This window comes from Canis lupus, chromosome 3 (assembly GCF_003254725.2).
Source record: "Canis lupus dingo isolate Sandy chromosome 3, ASM325472v2, whole genome shotgun sequence".
NCBI classification, from domain to species: domain Eukaryota; kingdom Metazoa; phylum Chordata; class Mammalia; order Carnivora; family Canidae; genus Canis; species Canis lupus.
In genome coordinates, this window is record NC_064245.1 from 70,326,004 (window position 1) to 70,348,493 (window position 22,490).

The window sequence follows — 22,490 nt, forward strand, 5'->3', positions numbered from 1 at the left end:
CCCTTTGAGAGAAATGCAAAGCTCACGAGGCTCCTGGAGGCCGGATGCCTCCTCCAAGCGAGGCTGCAGCATCTTGTTGTTGCAATTTACATCTCAGCATGTGTGAGTGCAAAGTGGTACTCGGTCCAGTGTGAAGCACGGTGGCTGCTACAGGGAGGAGTACCACACACTCACACTCACACACACACACACAGCCATATATCATGACTTGCTGGTGAAATTATGGGTCCACTGGGAAAAAAATTGCAACAGGGAGGAAAAAATGCCCACGGAATCAGAGCCCTTCCGTCACTGACTCAGGTAGCCGCTGGCTACAGGCTCGCTCTGCAGCTTCTTGGGGCTCCAGGAGGGAGGAAGCCAGTGGAATTTGCTCTCCTGGCCTGGGGCTGCGTGAGTGTGAACAGCACCGAGGAAATGCAGGTGGGCGGTTAGCTTGATGAGGTGGGGGGGCAGATTTCTTAACTGAGCTTGGCTACAGAATATATTCTGAAATCTCTCTGCTAACTCATTCATTCATTCATCCAGCCTGGTGTCACTGGGCTCCTACTCTGTGTGCCATTGTGCTAGCACTGGGGATGCTGGTCGATAAAACATTCTTCCCTTGCAGAACATGGACCACCAGGTGTGAAAAGGAGCCTGAAATCGAAACCCCAATGAGATATCACCTCCCCGCCTCCCATTATCAAATGGGATGGCTATGATCAAAAATAAAACAAAGCAAGGAAACAAGTGCTGGTGAGGGCGTGGAGAGTTGGAACCCTTGTATGTTGCTGGAATATAGAACAAAGCAGCAGCTAAAGAAAACTTAAACACAGAACTGCCGTAGGACACAGCGATTCTACTTCTGGGTGTGTACCCAAAGAACTGAAAGGGGGATCTCAGACAGAATATGTGCACACCCATGTTCTTGGCTATTCATAATAGCCAAAAGCTGGAAACAACCCAAAATGTTCATCAGCAGATGAATAGATGAGTAAATGTGGTCTATCCATCAGCTCTAAAAAGGAAAGACATTCTGACACAGGCTACCACGTGGATGAACCTGGAGGACGTCACGCTCAGTGAAATAAGCCCGTCCCAGAAGGAATACTGCATGGTTCCACCTACATGAGGTCCCTGGAGTAGTCAGGTTCATAGAAGAAAGTAGGTGGTGGGTGCCGGAGGCTGGGGGAGGGGACAGAGGAAGTGTTTCATGGAGACAGAGAATCAGTTTGAGAAGATGAGAAAGTTCTGGAGATGGATGGTGGGGATGGTTGCACAATACTGTGAATGTACTTAATACCACTGAGCTGTACACTTAAAAATGGGTAAAATGGTAAATCCTATGTATATTTTATCACCAAAAAAAAAAAAAAAAAAAGGAATCTGGACAAGAAATCAAAGGTACAGTGGGGATGCCTGGGTGACTCAGCAGTTGAGCAACTGCTTTCAGCCCAGGGCATGATCCTGGAGTCCCAGGATCAAGTCCTGCATCAAGCTTCCTTCAGGGAGCCTGCTTCTCTCTCTGCTTATGTCTCTGCCTCTCTCTCTGTGTCTCTCATGAATAAATAAATAAAATCTTTAAAAATAAAAATAACAAAGATACAGTAGATGGAAGGGCTACTTCTCAATGTCCACAATAGCCAAACTATGGAGGGAGCCTCGGTGTCCGTCGAAAGATGAATGGATAAAGAAGACGTGGTCTATATATACAATGGAATACTACTCAGCCATTAGAAATGATGAATACCCACCATTTGCTTCAAGGTGGATGGAACTGGAGGGTATTATGCTGAGTGAAGTAAGTCAATCAGAGAAGGACAAACATTATATGGTCTCACTCTTATGGGGAATATAAAAAATAGTGAAAGGTTGTAAAGGGGAAAGGAGAGAAAATGAATGGGAAAAATTAGAGAGGGTGACAGCACATGAGAGACTCCTAACTCTGGGAAATGAACAAGGGGTAGTGGAAGGGGAGGTGGGCAGGGGGATGGGGTGACTGGGTGATGGGCACTGAGCGGGGGCACTTGACAGGGTGAGCACTGGGTGTTATACTATATATTGACAAATCGAACTCCAATAAAAAATATACAAAAAAAATCTTGAAAGAAAATAAAAGAAGAAGAAGATGCAAAGAAGACACTAGGGCACACCAATGTCTGATTAAAGGAAATTGCTCGTGCAAAAAAAGATTGGAGAACAAATTTATACTCACTGTATTTCCTCAAATCTAAGATACCATTGATTGTAAGATACGCATTATTTAATACATACTACGTCAGAAAGAAAAAATATAGCCAAAACGATAATCAAAGCTTTCCTATCACATAGAATTCTTATTTTATACTTCTTGAAAAAATTATTTTAGACAGAGAAGACATTAATTGCTGTTGTTTATCAGTCTTGTACATATAAAATATACGTATATATGAAAATAAATTTGTTAAACTTCTTAACATGCAAAAAAAAAAAAAAAAGGAAGGGCTACTTCTAAATATCAGAGGCTAGCCATAGACCAACTAGCCAGCCAGTTACAATCTATAAAGTGCCTATTGTGTGCGATCTTGTTAAAATGCTGTTTTGGATTCAGTAAGGCTGGGCTCTGATTTCTAGCCTGCATTTCTTTCTTTCTCTCCTTTTAAAAAAAGTTTTATTTATTTGAGAGAGAGAGAGAGCACGAGCATGGTGAGGAGCAGAGGGAGGGGGGAGAAGCAGGCTCCCTGCAGAGCAGGGAGCTCAGTGTGGGGCTGGATCCCAGCACTCTGGGATCATGACCTGAGCCAAAGGCAGATGCTTAACTGACTGAGCCACCCAAGTGCCCCTCTAGCCTGCACTACTAACAGGCTTCCAGATGACGCCAAAATGCTATCACTCCATGCATGGCGAGGGTTCAGACCCATGTGTGCCTGGCTCACCTCATTGAGAGGGGCCCTGCGGTTTGGACAGTGGACAGAAGCTTGGTATCGGAGAGTAGAACCACTGCTTCATTGCTTGTAGTAGTCAGGGTTCTCCAGGGGGAGAGAGGAGGACGGAGGGAGGGGGCAGGGAGAGATTTGAAGGAGTTGGCTCATGCAGTTGTACGGGACGGCAAGTTGGAAATCTGTAAAGCAAGCCAGCAAGCAGGAAAGAGTTGATGTTGCAATCTTGAGGCCAAAATCTGCAGGCTGGAAACTCAGGCAGGGTTTCCATGACACAATCTCAAGGAGTATTCCTTCTTTGAGAAACTTGGGTCTTTGCTCTTCAGGCCTTCAGCTGATTGCGTGTCGCCCACTCACATTATGGAGGCTCATCTGCTTCACTCAGTCCACAAATTTGAATGTTCATCATATCTTAAAAAAGTAACCTTCACGGCCATGTCTACACTAGCGTTCGATCAAACAAGTGGGCCTCACGGCTTAGCCAAGTTGATGCATGATATTAACCACCGTGCAGCTCGCTGGCCGGCAGCTGAGCTGGTCTGGACCTCGGCACTGACCTTTGGTAAAATGGGGATAACCCAGCTCATGGCATGCGGTGACTGGGAGGCCTCAAATCAAATCAGACAGTGCCTGGCACACCAGAAGTTAGAAGCAAGCGTCTGATCCTCCCGGCCTCCTCCCAGGGCACGCTGAGCTCAGGAGCCAGGGCTCGTGTGTGACACCCGGCACCTGTGCTCCCCTCGGGAGCCCAAGAAGGCATGGAAGGTGAGAGCCAGGCCCAGGCTGATGGAGGCAGGGGGTCTTTTCCAGAGAGAAGGTAGAGGCTACGTGGCCTTCCAGAGACGGAGCCCCTGCAGGAATCTGTAGGGCGCTGCAGAGCTGCAGTCATGTCTCTGAGGTTGAGGCCAGAGCCCCTTGGATTCAGGCAGCCCTCCAGAGAGCAAACCTGAAGTCCCTTTCCGCGTTATTCCACAAGGGACCGCCCGCCCGAGGCACATCTGCCTGTGTTCCGTGGGAAAGGGGATGTGTGTTTATTGATTTTGCAGTTTGGGTCCAAGGCTCTCTTCGCAGCCTATCCGGGCCTCCAGACCCAGCCTCCAGCTCTGAGCCTTCCCAGCAGCTCCCCCATCTCAGATGACAGTGTCGGTAACGCGGAACTGTCCGCAGCCTGTACTGCATCGAGGGGTGTCCCCCCAGATTCACGTGCACCTGGAGCCCGCACACGTGGCCTGCTTTGGAGCCGGGTCTTTGCGGGTGTGATTCGCATGAGGCCGTGCCGGATGGGCTGTGTCCGAATCCAGCACGACGGGTGTCCTTGTGGGAGCGGGAGAGACACGGGGGCACCCGGAGAAGGCAGAGCCCAGCGTGTCACGCCTACAAGCCAAGGGTTGCTGGGAACCTTCTGGAAGCTGGAAGAGTTAAGGAGGGACTGTTGCCTAGCTTCTTCGGAAAGCATGATTTTGAGGACTCCTGGTCTTGATTTTGGGCTTCCATCCCCCAGAACAGCGAGAAACAATTTCTGTTGTTGGAACGACCTCCATCAGCACCCCAAACTGTGGTTGTCACCGCATCGCCTGAAACAGTTCTGCAGCAGCTCCCAGCCACCCCGTCACATGCAGAGCCCCCCAGACTGCCCGACTCCCGTCTCAGGGAGGTCTCGCCCTCTGGAAGCCCCTGGGAGCCCCCCAGCTCTGACCGCACCCGCTGTCTCTGCCCGGACCTGCCCGCCACCCCAGACAGCAGGTGCCCTTGGCTCTCGGCGCTGCCTGGCACACGGGACAGGCCCCCCAGGTGAGTGTGGCCCCTTCCCTGTGACCCAGAGTCTGGAGGGCGGACCTCACCCGCCCCCCGCTGCCAGGGCCTGGGCTCAGCTCTGCAGTGACAAAGTGTTTATTTGGGGGCACAGCTGACCTGGAGGTGTAAACACATACCTGCTGGAGACACAGCCATTCCTATCTTGGACTCAAAATAAACTCATTGCTGTAATTGATGGTCTCTGCACATCCCAGGCCTTTATTAAACTGGCAGGACCTCTGAAGGGCAGGGAAGGTCGCCCAAGGGCATGGACCAGGGCTCCCGAGTTCCCTGGGCCGGCTTCTCTCACCCCCCCAGCCCCTGGTAAGGAGAGCAGATCCTCCTGCTCCTCCGCCCCATCCCTCTCCCCTCCTCCCCTTCCTCCCTCTCCCTCTACTCCTCCTCTTTTTCCCTTTCCCTTCTTCTCCCCCTCTCCCCCTCCCTCCAACCCTCCTCTTCCTCACTCTCCTTCCTTCCATCCCTCCTCCTTCCCCTCCGCCTCCCTCCATCCCTTTTTCCCTTTCCCTCCTTTTCCCCCCCTCCATCTCTCGTCCTTCTCCCCCTCCCTCCATCCTTCCTCTTCCTCACTCCCTCCCTCCTTCCCTCCTCCAGACTTCCCTGGCTTTAAAGGGACCACTCTCATCCACAGTCACCACACCCCAGGAGCCAGGAGCTGGGCAGGTTTTCTCAACTCGATCCACTCCTCGCCACCCACATTTTCATATCTTTTGAAGTCTGCCCCCCCATCCCCATGGCCCTCCCTGTATTAGGAAACAGCCCCCGAAACTGCTCTCACTCCCTCCCTCTCCAGAGCCATGTTCTTCACTGAGTCACAAGTGTGTCTCTGCATACAGGAGTCGGTCTGGTCTGGTGCCTCCCCCGGCACAAGCCCTTTCATGGCTCCTGATGGCCTCTGGGTTAGAGCCACGATTACTCAGTCTCACGACCAAGTCCTTTGAGCTGTGGCCACGCTCCTCCTCGGCCACCTCCCAGGGCTGCCTTCACGGTCTGTGTCCACTCCATCCAGACCGAGTCCCACAGCAAAAGTTGAACCCCAGGCCTTTGAAAACATTGTCCCCTCTTCCCCAGGGTTTCTCTTCTGCTCATCCTTCCAGGCTGGAACCAGATGTCTGCTCTCTCCTGAGTCCATCCGACCTCGGAGTTGCAGACCTGCCTGCGGCATTCCCAGCCCCCTCTGTGGCAGAAAGATGACAGGGCCGAGGACTTGCTAGTGGAGGGCTCCTGTGGGCCAGCCCTCACCCCACCAGCTCAGCAGGGAAACCTGCTCCTGCCCTTCCTAGCCAGTGAGTGAGCACCCTCGTTGTCATGACAATGTAAAGCAGCTGGCCCCAGGAGCCTGGCCTGTCCCCAGCACATTGTGGACCTGTTCCCCTTCTTGAGGATGAAGAGAAAATAAATGTCTGATTTGTCTTTGAGTCCCTAGAAGCTAGTCTGAGTCTGAAACAGACTATGTCAATAAACGTTGGTTGGACAAAGAAGAGAAATAATTAGGAGTGTAAAGAACAGACAACAGATGAAAGAGAGGAAGCAGGGAGGATGGAGGCCGGAGAAGACACAGAACACACACACTCATCTCAGAGCACGCTCCCAAGGCACGCACCGTGGTACCCATTTTATGGCTGTGGAACCTGAGGCCAGAGGAGTCCAAGGGAAATGCCCCCAAATTACACATACGTTTGAACCTGCGACTACATCTGTCTTCATCTTTGAGTGATTTATGGTCACTTTCATGAACCTGCTCTCTGTGCCCCATCCCTGCACCACTGTTTTCCGATGCTGCTTCCAACGTACAAATACAGCTCATTTTTCTCTTTATGAAAGGAGCGTGTGCTTGTTTTCAAAGAATTAAGAAACTAAAGAAAAGTATTTTTAAAATAAAAAAAGATTTATTTATTTTAGATGGAGAGTATGCAACTAGAGGGAGTGCAGGGGGGTGGGCAGAGGGAGAGAGAGGGGGGAGCAGACTCCCCATTTAGGGCTCAGCCTGTCTTCGCAGGGCTTGATCCCAGGATCCTGAGATCATGACCTGAGCCGCCACCAGGAGTCAGACACTTAACAGACTGAGCCACCCAGATGACTCCGACACCTGAAAAGTATTTAAAGCAACAAATATAATTTCCATGGATCTCATCACCCCAGGACAAGAGCCGTTAAAATTATTATGTTTTCTAGGGGCAGATAGGTGGCTTAGTTGGTTGGGTCTTTGATTCTTGATTTTGACTGAGGTCATGACCCCAGAGTCCTGAGATGAGCCCCGCGATGGGCTCCCTGCTCAGCGGGGAATCTGCTTCTCCTTCTCCCTCTGTGTTTGTGCATCCTCTCTCTAATAAATAAATAAATAATTTTGTAAAATGTATTATATTTTCTAGCCTTTCTTCTGTTTGTTGCCTAAGTGGTTAGCAGATTTCTATGCCATTTTAAATCCTGCTTTTTTCATGTAATACCACATCATAAGCATGTCTCCTCATCGTTAGAAATTCTACCTAAGTACAGCTGTTAACTTGCTAAGCACTCACTAAGCGCCAGGTCCCGTTGTAGGTGTGGGTCGACATTCATAATTGACTGTGAAGATGCACCCTAATTATTTAGCCTTCTCCTATGGTTAGGCATTTAAGCAGCTTTGGCTTTTCACTATGGTAATAGTTCCATAACAAACTTTTATGAGCATGATTGTTTATCCTTGCTTGGTTAAGCAATTCGGTTTGAAAAGTCAACCAAAAGTCTTGCAAAAGACTGGATTGTGTCCCCCCCCCCACCAAATTCCTACAGCTCTCCCTCAGCTTGGAGTTACACACCCTGATCAACCCATCATAAGTTGAAAATATTAAGTTGAAAATGCATTGAATACACCTGACCCGACAAATGTCACTAGCCTACCTTAAATGTGCCCAGAACACTTGCATTAGCCTATAGTTGTGCAAAATCACCTACCACAAGCCCATTTTATAATGAAGTGTTTGATATCTCATATAATGTGTTGAATGCTGTACTGAAAGTGACAAACAGGATAGTCATTTGCCCTCATGGTCATGGGGCTGACTAGGAGTTGCACTCACCGACCCTGCAGAGCATCACGAGATAGGGTCACACCACATGTCGCTAGCCCAGGAAAAAAGATCAAAATTCAAAATTTAAATTACAGGTGCTACTGAATGTGTATCACTTTCACATTCACCATTGTATATTCGAAAAATCGAAAGTTGAACCACTGTAAGTCAGGGATGGTCTGTATACTGCTGAGCCACCCACCCAGGCATCCCTGTTTTGGAGATCCTTGCAGGATTTCCACAATACCCTCTTCATCCGCAGCGATGATGACGTTCACTGGTTGAGTAATTCATTACATCACAGTATGTGAGATCAAGCTCCTGAGAAGCTCTGGCACTCCGGGGGGTGGTACCATTGGGTAAGTCCTGTCTTTCTATGGGTCTATGGGTTTCCTCTTCTGTAAAGTGGGGATGGTGACATATTCCTCAGAAGTCCCTGTGAACTGAGACTGTTAGCCACGAGAGTTTGGTGCAAGGGACATGCTTCACATGGTGTGTTTTTGGCATTATTGCCGTGAGAAAATCATAAGCACTCTTGTCAGAATTATATTCGGGCAGACCAAGCCTTCCACCTTCTCAGAACGAACAATCAATCAGTCTCCTCAATGAAAGCTTGGACCGGCTTTCCTAAAGCGGATAGCACCACATCACCCAGGAGGCTTGTTTAAAATGCAGATTTCTGGCTCAGGGCCAGGTATACGGAATGAGACTCTTTAGGATTGGACCCTGGGGTGGGCATTGTCACATGCCCTGGAGAGATTCAGGCAACTACCTCCCTGGCACATTAATCATGTTAATGAGACTCTCATCAGCTCCTGCTCAGGAGCATTTACCCAGCTCCAGGCATAATGCTAAGGACACATGGTGGATGATCTCAAACCACCCACAGCACCTCCATGCCAGGTGGGCCCCGTAGTGCCCCCATTTGACAGAAAAGGACAGTGAGGCTCAGACAAGTTGTCACTGGCTCAAAGACATGCTGAAGCTAAGTTTCCAATCTGGATTTTATTTTGAAAGGCTATACTGCTATCAACTGCATCATCGTATGCACCCACTTATTCAACAGATGTTTATTAAATGCTCTAAGTGCCAGGTTTGGTCTAGGCACTAGAACCCAACAGTGAGCAAAACAGGCAAGATTTCTCCTCACACTGCAATCATGGGAAAGAGGCATTTGAAACATATACTGGTCAGGATAGGATAGGTTTTGCTGCAATAACAACACTCCCCTCAATCTCCATGCTCAAAACAACAGAAGTATTTCTTTAAAAAAAATTTTTTTTTCATTTATTTTACAGAGAGAGGGAGAAAAAGAGCACAAGCAGAGTGTGGAGTAGAGGAAGAGAGAGAAGCAAAATCCCCATTGAGCAGGGGCTTGATCCCAGGATCTGGAGATCATGACCTGAGTTGAAGGTAGATGCTTAACCGGCTGAGCCACCCAGGCAGCCACAACAAAGTATTTGTTACTCACGCTACACAGCCATTGTGGGTCACCAGCACCTCTGTTCATCACTCAGGGACCAGAGGGCGTAGTTATCTCTCAAACACCACTGGTCATCATGCCTGTGAGACAGAGTGTTCTGGAGGGCTGCACAACAGCTAAGTCTCTCCCCAGAGTGACACAGTCAGTTCTGCTCAAAGATCACTAGTTAAAATCAGTCACATGGCCCTATCCACCCAGGAGGCGCCAGGACTGGCTCTGTTAGGACCTGCCATGTGCCTTGGGGCAGGGAAAACATCTCAAGAAGTAAATTGCTGGCAAAGGAAGAAACTCATTTACAATCAGGATGGCTGCCAGCAAGGAACTAAACCAGGGTTTGGGGGGCTCCTGGGTGGTTTGGGATGGTTAAGCATCTGCCTTTGGCTCAGGTTGTGATCCTGGGGCCCTGGGATGGAGTCCTGCATTGGGCTCCCCTTAGGGAGGCTGCTTCTCCCTCTGCCAGTGTCTCTGCTTCTCTCTGTCTCTCATGAATAAATAAAATCTTAAAAAAATAAAAATAAACCAGGGTTTTGAGAGAAAGAGATGGGAGTGCACAGGGCAGGGGTGTCTTAGATGGGACGGTCTAGGTAAGTGATGTTGAAGCTGTTGAAGGAGTATCAGCTTTAGATTAAAGGAGACCACTGCTTTGATAAAAATTTCTTTTTTGGTGAATAATGTGGATTTATCAGGTTTGATTTGTTGAGAAAGACCAAAAGATTTTGACTCTATTCCTGAGTGTGTTATATTCTCCTGAATGGCCCTGGAAAAGCCTCTGTCCTTTCTGACTTGTTTCCTCATCTGTAAAATGGGCATGATGGTCCTGCTAACAGGTCCAAAATTGGGTGCCCCCATGACAACTTGAGCTAAAGAGCTATTGCTGTTGCTGCAGTCGAATTCATGGCCAGCATGTTTTTCTTTTCTTTTTTTTCTTCCTTTTATTTATTCATTCTTTTTTTTTTTTTTTTTTTTTTTTTTTTTTTAGAGAGAGAAAGAGTGTGGTGTGTTTGTGCGTGCAGAGGGAAGGGAGGGACAGAGGAAGAGGGAGAGAGAGAATCTTTTTTTTTTTTAAATTTTATTTACTTATTCATGAGACACACACATAGAGAGGCAGAGACACAGGGAGAGGGAGAAGCAGGCTCCCCAAGGGGAGCCCAATGTGGGACTCGATCCCAGGACCCTAGGATCACGACCTGAACAGAAGGCAGAAGCACTCAATCACTGAGCCACTCAGGCGTCGCAGAGAGAGAATCTTAGGCAGACTTCGTGCCCAGCATGGAGCCTGATGTGGGGCTCCATCTCAGAACCCTGAGCTCAAGACCTGAGCTGAAAGCAAGAGTCAGATGCTTAACTGACTGCGAGCCACCCAGGCACCCAAATGGCCAGTATTTTTAAATTAGGAAATTTATAATAATATTTAGGTCTATGACTCCTTCTCAAATAGCAGTGGGGTAGGCATGCCCAGGCCAGGACTCCCACATGGCACCAGCTACTATACTGTGAGTCAGTGTCCTCCTCCCCAAGGGGCCTGTCCTGTCTGGGTCCACATGACCCTACCCTGCCCGAGGTCGATCTGCCCACTTGGGTAAGTAGGTTTGCTGTCTCTGACCCCCGAGGTCCTCTGGGGTTCCCTTGCAGTGTTAGGAATCTCGGGAGCCTGTATACTTGCTCAGTGAGAGCTGGGAAATAGTGTGTGTACATGAATGCGCAAGTCAGCTGTGCAAATACCCACATGGTATATGCGGTATGAGTGTGTGATCAAGTGTATGTGTGTGTTAGTACTGTGTGTGACTGTATTACTACTGTGTGTGTAGACATGTACGCATGTATGTGGTGTGAGAGTGCATGTATGTGTTACATGTGGTGTATGTGTGTGCAGTGTATATGCATATGTGCTCATGTATTGGTGTTTGTGTATTGTGATACGTGTGTGTGCATGCATGTGAGTTTGTATGCATGTGTGTGGTGTGTGAGAGTGCATGTGGGGGGTATATGAGTGTGTGCATGCATGTGAGTGTATGTGGTATGTGAGTCCACAGGCATGAACGTGGGGTGAGTGTGGTGCATGAGTGTGTATGCGTGTATGTGGGGTGTGTATGTGGTATATGTATGTGCATGTGTGATGTACGTGTGCATGCATGTGAGCGCACACCGAGTGCGCATGTGTTTTAGGAAGGATGACATTCAAGAAAACAATTAGAGGTTGCAAAACCAAGATTATGGCTGATTGCTTCGGAATTAGAATAAAAACATTCATTTTTAAGACCCAGGGCAGGGGCAAGAAACTCTAAACCCCATTTCCTCTATTTCCTTAATCAAACCTTTTAATGTAATCTTATCCCCAATCTTGCAAATCCTAATCCTCACTGGATAAACCTCAGAACCGAAAGAAGAAGGAATGCAGTCTTTCCAAAAGACTGAGGTGATAGCGGTCAGTCTCTGGGGAGAGGGAAGAAGAGAGATACGGCCCTCGGCCCTCGTGATGAAAGAGGCCTGGTTACCACCCCCCCAAACCCCCCAACTGTCTCCCAGTGCAGGCCCCCCGGGGTGGGGGCAGGAATCAGCAAACAGGGTTTGATGGGTGAGATGTCCCGATGCTGGTGCTCTGCGCTGCCTCCAGGCAGGCCTCCAGCCCCGGTTTGGTCACCGAAAACCCTGCCGCCGCCACCGCTGCATAAAGGGGACCCGGGAGAAGAGGTGCAGCCGCAGCAGCCCGGGTCCAGCCGCAATCACCTGCACCTCTGACCCCGCGGCCAGGGTGTGGGCGCCCCCTGCCCGGGGCTAGGTGGTCAGAGGTGCAGAGGGCCCCTCCCGCACCCGTGGGGCACCGCCCCGCCCCACAGGAAGGAGCCGCGCGCGGATCCCAGGCCTGCGGTTTTCTCCTCCGATTTGTAATCGTTTGAATGAGGTCAGAATTAAAATCCGTTTCCATGGTGAGAAGGGAGGGAGGGACCTAGGAACCGACACAGACCGGCTCTGAGAGAGACAAGAAAAGGAGCAGAGACTGAGAGACAGGGACTAGGAGGCTGGGGGATGGGGAGGCGGGGGAAGCAGGGGGTGGGGGTGGGACTGGGCGGGGCCTCGAGGCGGCCGGTCGGGCAGGTCGCCGACTGCTCAACTTAGCGGGCACCAGCCTGGCTCTTGCTCGCCTGGACCGGGTGAGAGGGGTCAGGAGCAGGGGGCTCAGGGCCCCGCAGCACACCTGTGCGGAGGTGGCCCCGGGGGCCTTCACCAGGGAGCTCTCCCCGTCCTGTCCAGGCGGGGCGAGGGGAGGGGAAAGGAAGGGAGGGGCCGCAGGTGGGCCGGAGCAGGGAAAGGCGGGAGGAGCCAAGAGGGTCTGGGTTCAAACAGAAAAAGGCACGTGGGGAAGGGGACGTGAAGGCTGGGGCCTCAAAAGACTGCCGGGGAGGCAGCCAGGGGAGGCCAGCCCAGGCAGGAAGGGGGACTCGCTGCCCTTGGCCTTGAGCACTGATGCGCAGCCCACATCCCGGACCCTCTGTCCCGGCCTGAGGGACCCCTTACTGGACCCAAGGAAGGATGATGAAGTCCCTGCTTTGGGGCACTGAAAGTGTCACCTGAGTGCCACACCTGTGTGGGAGCTTCCTTCACTTATCCACCGGTGTGAACCCACCCACACCGGCAGAGCCAGACCCCACCAGTGGGAGAGACAGGAGACCGGGCAGGGCCGGCCCCAAAGCAGAGCGGCCTCTGCCTGCAGCAGCCCCCCACGGCGGTCCTGAGCCTTGGGGCTGGCGCCGAGTCAGAGGGCTCTGCACACCCACATGCTGAGTCTGCACACTTCAGCGCACATTCAGGTTGCTTGGAAATCTTGTTAAAAGGCAGATTCTGTTTTGGCATTCTAAACGTTTTCTAGAATGAAAACATTCATGGCTGACCGGTTGGTTCCCAGCTAAGGCTGCCGCTGCTGCTTTGAGAACACACTTGGAGCAGTGAGGGGCCGTGCGGTCCTGAGGATGGCAGCCCTTCAGGACTCAGTTTCCAAGTTAATCAGCGAAAGACTGAGGGATTTCAAGCTGCTCCCTCTGAAGGCTCTGCGGGGGGGATGCTGTTCAGGTGCCTCTTCGGTGGTGGTGGTGGTGGTGGGGAGGGGGCTTTCCTTGTCTCCTCATCTATGGCTGCATCATTCCAATCAATCAGCCTCTGTTATCACAGGTCTTTGGCCCACACTAGGGTAGGAAAGGTGCCCTGTCTATCTGTCTGGTGGCAGAAGTGGACAGAGTGGAGAAGGGGGGTCACTCACTGCCCTGGTTCTCCCCCTCCCCAGCTGCTTGACTTCCCCCACCAGCTTCCTCAAGGGCTGTTTTTCTTTTTTTTAAAGATTGTATTTATTCATGAGAGAGAGAGAGACAGACAGACAGACAGACAGAAGGAGAGCAGGCTTCATGCAGGGAGCCCGATGTGGGACTCGATCCCGGAGCTCCAGGATCACGCCCTGGGCCGAAGGCAGGCGCTAAACCACTGAGCCACCCAGGGATCCCCTCAAGGGCTGTTTTGAACTCAGACCTGTCTCCTTCTCTCCCCAGGGGTCCAGCATCTCCCCAGGCCCGACCCCAGGGCTGCCTGCCTTCCTTCAGCCTCCTATGTGCCTCCAGGAAAGGGGGGCGTTCTGTGGAGGATCTCTGGGCAGCCCCTGCTGGCCCCAGGACACATGCTTCTTTCTGGCCAGTGTCTTTCCTGCCTGACCACACCCACAGCCTCATTTCAGCTTGGAGGAAGGGATGCAGAGTCCCCAGCACCTCCCTGTCTCAACCATTCATTTCTCCCGCGCACGCATTGCTCTTAGCAATACTCCACTGGCATCAAGTCCCCTGGGGCTTGCTGGACCCTAGCATTTCTCATTCAGAGCAGGTCAAGGGTCAGGCTGAGGGTCAGCATTTCTCACAAGTTCCCAGGTGATGCTGTTGCTGCTGGTCCAGGTGAGAACACAGTTCTATGATGAGTATCTAAGGTGGGTGTCATTATCACCATTGTATAAATAAGGAATGACAGATTCAGAGAGGGAAAGTGATTTGCCCAAAGCCACACACCTCTACGTGGTATGCTCACGTGGATTATGACATCAGTCCCCAACTGATCTTCAGCCTCAGTGTTTGCTGCCTCACCTGAGTGCTGGCCATCCTCCCTGCACTCCCTACCATCAGGCCCACCCCCATGGAGTTCTGCCCTCGTGGAGATGGAAGCAACTCCAGCACTAGGTGGGAAGGGCAGATTCCTATGAGCCAAGGGCCAGCCAGGAACTCTGGAAACACCTGGGAAAGGAGTGGTTTCCAGATGGGAATGAAGGAGGGCCTCACAGAAGAGGGACTTTCTTTCTTTTTTTGTGTATGTAAGATTTTATTTATTTATTCATGAGAGAGACAGAGAGGCAGAGACATAGGCAGGGGGAGAAGCAGGCTCCCTGTGGGGAGCCCAATGCGGGACTCAATCCCAGGACTCTGGGATCACAACCTGAGCCAAAGGCAGACTCTCAATCACTGAGCTACCTAGGTGCCCCAAAGAGGGACTTTCTGAGCTGAGTCCCAGAGGACAGCTGAGCTTCCAAAGTACGGTCTACTTCCTCATGCTAGCAGATCCTCCACTTTCTCAGTGAAGCCCCCTCCCACCCCACCAGCTACCTCACTCAGCTCCCCCAGCACAGAAGGGAGGTGGTGGAGGAGATGCACAGAGAGGGAGGAGGAGAGGAGGAGGAGATGGGTGGTAGGAGTCCATCTAGGGCTCTGAGGCACGGGGACTTTGCAGACACCCTGGGAACCAGCGCAGGTCTGCCTGACTGGTGGAGGTTAAATGCAGCTACAAGGTCCAAGTTGGGAAGCCATTCTTCAATTTGTAATAAAACCCCTGAAGTAGGGATGATGCGCCATAAATCAATAGTCCACAAGTCCCATCCCGGAGTAATCTTTTCAATTATCTGCTTACCCAGTGCGTGTCTCCTAAGACGATCAGAAATGCACAGCAGGGATGCCGGCCATGGCCAGGAAGCACTGAGGCCTGATGGTCAGCGTTGGGCTGATGGCCCCAGGCACCTCCCGGACCCAGCTGGCCACAGTCAGAAGGCAGCTAAGCACTGAGGCTCCCAGGGAGGAAAGGGCTAAAAGGAGTGGGTAGGAGGTCGGTGACGGGTGCACCTACAGTGTCTCTGGGCATGCACGGTGCTCTAGGCTCTGGGGACTGAGCAGGGAGCAAGGTAAGGTCCCTGCCCTCATGGAACTGACATTCCAGTGGGGGAGAGAGATCCCAGGCATAAGTGGAACAAGGTGTGATAGAAAGTAGGCAGCACAAGCCATATCAAGATCTCTCTGAAGAGCTGAAATCTGAGCTCAAATCCGCTCTGCCACTTATAGGCTGGGCGACTTGGAGAAAGTTATATAACCTCTCTGGGCCTGTGTGAGTGCTCCACAAAGGGGATGAGACATCGGCATGTGCTGAGGGCCATGGAAAAGTGGGTTGCTTCCCAGTTGCCTCTTTGCTCACCTCTCCTGCCCCAATTCCCCTCCTCTGAGAAATGCCTCTGCCTCCTTCTGTTCTTGCTTCTCCTGGGAGCCTTCCCTGGTTCCCAAGAATAACACTTCTCTTTCTTCTGTAGGCCCCAGTACTTGGTCTTCCCTTCTCTTCACTTGTTTCTGCACATCACAGCTATTTGCATGCACATTTTCTAAGCCCTACAAGACTGAGAATTCCTTAGGGCCAGGGTCCCAGTCTGACTTGATCCTGTAGGCCCCTTAGAGGTAGCATAGGATGTGGCAGCTAAGGGACAGGTGCTCTCATGTCTACTGCCCTGATGGGTGGGTGGATGGGTGGGTGGGTTGGGGTAAATAGGTGAGTAGGTAGATGGGGGTATATGGAGATGTGGATGTGTAGGGGGTGAGTAGGTGGAGGGGTGAGTAGATGGACAGGTAGGTGAATGGGTGGGTGAGTGAATAAAAGTCATGGATGGATGGATGGATGATGGATAGATGGCTACATCTATACATGAATACATGGATGAATGGATGGTGGATGCATGAGTGGATGGATGGATGGATGAGTGGATGAGTAGACGGATGGATGATGGATGGATGATGGGTGGATGGGTGGAAGGATAGGTAGATGAATAGCTGGGTGGGTAGATGGCTGAGTGGATGGGTAGATAAATGAAAGTCAGGGCTTAGAAAAATAAGAGGATTAGAATTAAGGGAATTGAGGAGGGGCAGCTTTGCAGAAGAGGTGGGATATTTCTTCCTCAAAGATAGAGAAATTTGTTCCGAGACATAAAGGGGCAAGTCGAGAAAACACTTTATTTTTCCTTCATCTATTAAACATTTCTCCGGTGCTATGCTGGGTTCTAGGGATCTAAAGCCACACGCTTCCCGGCCAAACAGAGAGAGCAACAAATGAGCAGCCAGTGACTATGTGTGGCGGTCGGCACTATGGAGCAGAGTTTCGGGATGGGGAAGAGCTGCTGGTCTCCCGCTGGCCCCCACAAAGAGCACCGCCAAAGGGCTCCTCGGTGCCAGGTGATGCTGCCTTCTAAGTGGCCTCGGCTCTTGGCAGGGAGGTGGCTTGGCACCATTTCTTCGCTACCTCTGGCAAGGCTGCCCACGCCTGAGCCCCGACTCTGGAACTAATGCCTGCCTGGGCTCCCTGGGGACCGCCATTTGGCAACTGCTTGTAGAGACCAGGGCATTTTCTTTGATTGTTCCGTGTGACCCCAACAGGGATGGAATATTTTCCCGCATCTTGCATATGAGGAACAAGAAGCTCGGGAAGGTGAGGGTCGCTTCACCTAAGGTCACCTGCCTGTGGAGCCGAGGGGTCAGAATTCGCACCCAGGACAGGGTGACCCCAAATCCCGTGCTCGTCCCACTGTGCTGTGCCACTGCTCTGCATGGATGTCCTGTCTCCGTTGCTAGGGTAACCTCCCTCCCAGCCCAGCAGTCACCCCTCCTGGAGCGTGATTCTTGCACCTGACATCATAATCCTCTGTGACATCTTAATCAGCTCCCAGGCAACTGACAGGGTCCACAGCAAGCAGCGGTATTAGAGCCCAGTGAGTCAGCAGGGCCTGGACTGGGCCCACCTGCCCTGCCTCAGCCTTAACCCTTGCCTGCCCCGACCCTGGTTTTAGAGTCAGATACCATTTCAGGTCCAGGCTATGCTACTAACCCTTCTAAACTTCAATTTCCTCATCTGTAAAATGGGCATAAAGACTCCTGTCCAGTTGCTGCATGAGATCGCTCAAGGGCTTTGCAAAAGCTGGTAAGGCCATCGTGTCATCTCAAGGAACTGTGGGCCCTGGGAGTTGTCATTGCCACTATTCTGCTCTCAGCTGGCCGCTCTCAGAGTCTGGGTGTCCAGCAGTACCACAGAACTCCCTGGGAGAACAAGGGCACACACATACTTTCTGTTGTGGGTTGCACTGAGTTCTCTCCAAAGACATGTTGAAGTCCTAACTGCTCCCTACACCTCCGCTCCCGGCCCCCCCACCAGCCAGTGGGACTTTATTTGGGAAATGGCATCTTTGCAGAAGAAATCAAGTCAAGATGAGGTCTTACCTGAGTAGGGTGGGACCTTAATCCAATATGACTAGTGTCTTGATAAGAAGAGAGAAATTTAGGGACACCTAGGTGGCTCAGTGGCTGAGCATCTGCCTTTGGCTCAGGTCATGATCCTGGGATCCTGGGGTCTAGTCCCCCATCAGACTCCCCGCAGGGAGCCTGCTTCTCCCTCCTCCTATGTCTCTGCCTCTGTGTGTGTGTCTCTGATGAATAAAATCTTTAAAAACAAAGAGAAATTTAGACAGAGGCACAGAGGGAAGATGGTATGAACACATACAGACTCCAGGAGGCAAAGGTGGTGCCTGGACAGTCTCAGACACAAGCCAAGAAACACCGCTGCTGGAGCAGGAAGAGGCAAGGAGGGATTCCACGTGGAAAGCGCATGGCCCAGGGATGCCTTGATCTCGGAATTCTTACCTCTTCAACTGTGAGAAACCATATTTCTGTTTTAAGCCCCCATTCTGTGGTACTGCCAAGCTGCCCGAGGAAATGAACGTGTGTCCTAACGGGACAAGCTCAGTTCAAAGTCCCATGTGGTGGGGCTAAATCTCTCGGAACTCCATGGACCCCTTGTGCAGAGGGGATGCCACGCTGCTGAACGGCTTTCAGCAAGTCCCTTAAGCCTTCTTCCAGAAATAGGGACCGTGATGCCGCCTCAGAGGTCAATGGTGAAGAGTAAAGGGCGCCAAATCTGAGAAGTGTCAGCAGAGTTGATGGGGTTCCTGGCGTTCTGTAGCATGATTTCTATTTTTCAAATTCCCATGGGAAGCCCTGCATGTCTGCTCAGGAGAGCCCTGGCCCCCAGTAGAGGATGGTTGACTTCCTCGAAGACTCCTCTTTAAAGACCCTCATCCTACCCTGGGCTTTGCACATGGACAGCAAATCTGGCAGACGGGAGGCAGGGCCCCTTTGATGGACCCTATTTCCTCCTTTCCCCGTCTCTCATCATCGGGCTCCCTCCCTAGCTGAGACCCAGGGCTGGCTTGGTATTTGAGACCAGTGTTGCCCCAGAGACCAGCTGAGCAGAGCAACCTACCCTCAGCACCTTTGATGTCTCCCTGCACCTGCGGGGTGGGAGCAATCAGAGGGGGTGGGGGTGGGGCAGGGAGGCAGCACAGAATGTTTGTTTCCCTTCCTTTTGGCCACCTGAACCTCTCTGAGGAGGCTCCTTTGCAAGGCTCTCAGCTTCCCTCACCCTCCAGGAGCTGAGCGGCCTGGGGCCACTTCCCATCATCTTTGTCTCCTCTAAAATGGAGAGCACAGGGCAAAGCCCCATGTGGTCAGGAGGATTCAATGAGATGGTGAGTTCAGAGCTTGCACAGTAAGTTCGTGGTAGCAATCATTTTTCCGTTAATACTCTCCTCATGCCTGAGGTCAGAGGCAAACCCAGGCCACCAAGCCCTTGCCTTCGACACAGCCTCTCAATGCCTGTTTTCTCATCTATGAAATGGGTTCATGGTGCCTGAGTTTAAGGGGCACATTCATTGAGGTGATAAAAGTGCTTAATGCAGAGCCAACATCACTGCCTTCTCCCTCCACTGCCGCCTTTGCATGGTGAGGGTGAAGTCCACATGGCAGTCCAAAGAATTCTTCCAAATTTGCCCTTCAGGATAGAAAGTCCACCATACATGCTCGCAGGCGACCAATGGCTCCATGAATCACTGCCCAGCCCCAGGAGAGTCTCAGGGAGAGTTTTTCTGTCTGCACTCAGAAAATACAATGAACAACCCTGCCTGTGAAGAGGGGAGGGGTGTGCTGGGTTGGTTTTGTTTTTCTGGAAGGTTGTAAACACAGGATAATGAGAGCTTGAGAAGGCAGCTGTAATAACTGTTATTGCCTGAGAAATGGACCCTGGAAGCCCCACACTGTCCCATACTGCCCTCCGGCCAGAAGTCCAGAGTGTCTGGCAATGCCAGAAGGCAGGCCGGGTTGCTGTGGAGCCGTGGGCTCACCTCCCTGGCCTCTGCACCCTGCACATCCTGTCCCTTCCCATGTCCCTGCCTCTATTTACTCTTCTTTTCTGAACTGGCTTATTCTCCTCTACCTGGCATGTCCAAACCCTGTTCGTTCCTCCAGGCCCACACCTCACAGGCTGCCTGGGTCCCAGGGTCCTCCTTCAGGGAACTGCTTGGCATCTGAGAAGGAGCCACATGATTTGAACATGCATGCCAGTCCAGAGCTGGTCTGAGGGTATTGGCCTACAAGCTGCCAGCCTCTGGATGGGGATTTGAAGCAGGACCAAGTGAGTTGTCTTGGGAATGAGAAAGAGTTCCCCAGCTGTGCAGCATCCGGACAAGTGTCTTGGCTTCTCTGGGCCTCAGCCTTTCCACCTAGAAAAAGATTCAAACATCTCCTGGTCAGCTCAAATAGTCATTGCAAGGCTCAGGTAACATGTGGGATGGAAAGGTGGCTGTATTTTCGGGGAAGTGCTATAGAAAGTCATCACCGTGGCCATTCCTGTTGCATCACTCCATTGCATGACAGGAATCTTCCTGAAAGCCCACTGACCTCTTTTAGTCAGAAAACAAGTTTTACCTCTGGCCTCCTCAGTGCCAGGTACCGTGCCAAGTACCTCACATGCTTTATCTTGTGTATTCCTCACAACATAAGGTGGGTTGACAGACAGGTGAGGCCCATTTTACAGATAAGAAAACAGAGATATAAAGAGGTCAGCAACTTTCTTAAAGCCACAGCGAGTATGTGGGAGATTTTTTTTTTCTGTCTGAAAATCTTTCCTGAGCATCTGCTATGTGCTGGGCCATGTGCTTGGTGCTGGAGACACAGCCATGAAGAAAGCAAGTATTTGCCCTATGGGGTTTAATGTGAAGGGGGAGAAACATAACAAATAAAGAGAAATAATAAAATATCGAATGGCAATGTGTGCCATGGAGAAAAATCAGCAGGATAAAGGGACTGACTAAGGGAGAGTTATAGTACCTGAGAGAAGGTGGTGGAGGGAGCCTGCTCTGAAAAAGTGGCATTGCAGCAGAGATCTGGGAGGAATAGAGGGATGAGCTCTGAGGATGTCTAAGGGAAGAGAATAAGGGGCAGAGGGAACAGCCAGTGCACCCGAGGCAGGAGTGTTTGGACAACATCGAGGAGCCAGGGTGTCTGTAGGATTGCCAGGTATCAGCGGAGAGGGAGTGGTAGGGAGGTAGGGTTGGGAGATGTGGGGAGAAGGAGATGGATCCTACTCAGGAGTCTGCTGACTCCATAGCACCACTACCTCAGGGCTGGGCCCCTCCCTGCCCTGCGCAGGTGCAGGACCCTGAGGCCGAGCTGGGAGCTATGCTCAGGCTCTGGTGGGGACTGGAGGGACACTTGGGGTCCCAGGGCTGGTTTGGGATGCTGGCTCTAGACACTGGCCCATCTAAGTCACTGTCCCTCTCTGGACCACCTCTTCCTCATCTATTTTAAAGGGCACATTAGTACCCGCGAGATGGGGTGGGGTGGGGCTGGGGGCGCTGGATGTGATGGCAGGAACACACTGGCCAAGCACCCAGACTCTTACACTCAGCCCTCGGGGCTGTGTCAGGAACAGTTCCAAACGCTTCAGAGGTGTTCTTATTCAATTAACCCTCACCCAGAACGAGAAAGGGAGGCAGGAGAGGGTCAGTAACTTCTCGGGCTAGGAGCAGACTGTGGAGACTCCTCCGCCTGTCTCCTACTCCCCTCCCCTCCCGTCCCCCCTCCTCCCCTCCTTTCCCCTCCCCTCCCCTCCTCTCTCCTCCCCGGCCCCATCCCTAGCCGGCCTCCCCTTACCTGGCAATCACGCTCCCCGCTGGCTCCGGTTACTGGAGGCCCTGAGGGGTCTGTTTAAACAAGTGTGTCTGAGCAGGAAAATCAAACAGACAGCGACCCTCCGGGGCCGCCGCGGGACCACCGCCGGGGACTACCCCTGAACCTGATAAGGCCAGATCTATTTTCACTTAATTGGGCTGCGGCCAGGGGCCCACCTTTCCATCAGATAGGAGGTCTCCCCAGGGATGGAAAGGGTCCCCTGGAGGTAGGGCTGTCGTGCTCCCCCGGCTGGGGAAGGAGATGCCCCACGGGGGTTGGGGGCACGCACCGCCCGCTGGGGAGGTGCCAGGAGAGTGCTGGCTCCTGCCTGAAAGGTTGGGGAGGAGGCTGTTGGGAGAATTCTCCTCCTCCCCAGAAAGGCTCAGGGACAAGAATTGAGCTTTAGGAGAAGGGTGGGGCCTGTAGATGAATGCCGCAGGGCCACATCCTCCCAGCTGCAGGTCCCACAGTTGGTGCTCCCCAGCGCCCAGGGGAGGGCTGCGGGGCCAGGGCGCACCGCTGGACTTGGGAGTCCATGCTGGCCTTTCTGGGTGACCTCAAGCCGCTGTGTGATCCCTCTGGGCTTCAGATGCCTATCTTCAGAGGAAGAGGCAGCTAAAACTCCCCTTCAGGTTCAAAGGGGGGATTTAAAGGCGGCAGAGCCAGCCACTGAGGAGGAGTAACTTCAGTGTCCTTTTAAAAGCGTCATTCAAGAACTATTTGATCGGCACTAAGATGGACTGTCTTTATACTTGACCCCAAGTTTCAGCTCTCTGGCCTTATCTCCTACCCAAGTGCAGCTGGCCCAATACGTGTGTGTGTGTGTGTGTGTGTGTGTGTGTGTGTGTGTGTGTGTACACGCACAGGCTCTGGGCTAGGAGTCTGGCTGGTGCTGAAGATCTGTCACCGGCTAGTCACC